Below are 1,842 nucleotides of genomic sequence, written 5' to 3' on the forward strand. Positions count from 1 at the left end.
ATCCAAGCTACAAAAATGTGTAGCGTTGTCAACAACTGAAGCAGAGTACATTGCAGCTGTGGAAGCAGGCAAAGAGATGCTATGGCTTAAAAGGTTTCTTTTGAGAGTTGGGTTTGGAGCAAGGTGAGTATGTAGTACTTTGTGATAGTCAAAGTGCTATGGATTTGAGCAAGAATTCTATGTACCATGCTCGGACCAAGCATATTGATGTTAGATATCATTGGTTACGAGATGTGATTGAAGAAAGACATTTGAAGCTGAAGAAAGTCCACACTGATAAGAATGGTGCAGATATGCTTACAAAAGTGGTTCTCGGGATCACGCTTGATGTTTGTAGCAAGCTTGTGGGAATGAGCTTCAAGTGATTATTGAAGCATGTTGGTCTTCCCCATGTTGGGCTGGAGGGGGAGATTGTTATGGGTCCAGCCCATTTATCCAATACCTGTATTGCTTTGGGTAATATTTTCCTTTTTTTGGGTTTTTATTAATGACCTATTTATGTGGCTTCAAAGAGAAGCTTAAGGGTCAATTTTTACTTGGCTTAGAAGAACACAAAAAAAAAAAAAAAGAAAGGAGGAGAAAAAGAGAGTAGAGGGTTCTCGTAGCTTTGAGGGCAGCCATCAGAAAACTGCCGTTTGCCGGAAATTGCACCGTTGGATCGTCCCCAAATTTTGACAGCTTGTTCCTGACATCAAGGGCTTCATTTTGAACGGTGGAGATCGGTTTTTGAGCTTTGGTTTGGTCAGAATCGTCTTTGGACAGAATGATGTATTTTTGGTGATTTCACTCCTTTTGCTCTCCAATTCATCTCATATTGTTCTTGGTTGTTGTTGGTGGGTGTGTGAACCTTTGTGTACTGTTTTGAGGTTCTATTTCCCTCAATTTATCAATAAGAGAAGTTAGGGTGGATTCCTCAAGAGGTCCCGTGGTTTTTATCCTTCACATCGAAGGGGTTTTCCACGTATAACTTGTGTGTGTTGATTTTGATTGTTTGCACTTGTTATCTTGGTGATTTGGTACTGCTTTGTTGCTGTTTTGGTACCAATATATTGCTGATTTTATTTTGGTTATTTGGTTGTGTGATAATTTGGGTTGATTTGTTTGGATTATTAGTTTGTGGTCTTGTTTGTGTGACTTTGTGGGTGTCGTAGTGACCCCATCCGATCCTTACAATAATGCCATTTTACGAATGTATTTTTTCTTTAATTAAATTGCTTCTCTTTTGCGTTTTTTTTTGTTTATAGCTTGATTATCTTGGTCAAAAATCTATAGTAATTGTTTGTTTGATTTAAGTTGGTGTGTTTATGTCAATTTTATTATCGATTGATTTGTGTTAATCATATATTATTATGTGTCGATTTTTTTTAGATTACTTTACTTGCATTTTCCTGGGCTTTCGCTGACTTTTAATAGAACTTGATCATACAAGAAGCTCAGCTTGCTGATGTAAAATTTTCATTACCTTGTGCAATGGCTTATCATTAATACTACATTCTCTAAACGAACATCTTATTACACGTACTTCAACTAATATACAAATTTCATAATACCATATTTTGTGCAGTATAGCAAATCTTGATGTTTTTTCTATTGAATATATATATATATATATATATATATATATATATATATATATATATATATATATATATATATATATATATATATATATAACATCATAAAAGCACAATTCAAACTATATAGAACAACTCAAAACAACGCAGCTAAAGGTGTGTTTCTATAAACCTCTATTCAATTAAGTTTTTTTTTTTTTTTTTTTTTTTTTTTTTTTTTTTTTTTTTTTTGCAATAGTTAGCACTCAAAGTATGTTGTTTAAATTAT

This window comes from Amaranthus tricolor, chromosome 5 (assembly GCF_026212465.1).
Source record: "Amaranthus tricolor cultivar Red isolate AtriRed21 chromosome 5, ASM2621246v1, whole genome shotgun sequence".
Classification (NCBI taxonomy): domain Eukaryota; kingdom Viridiplantae; phylum Streptophyta; class Magnoliopsida; order Caryophyllales; family Amaranthaceae; genus Amaranthus; species Amaranthus tricolor.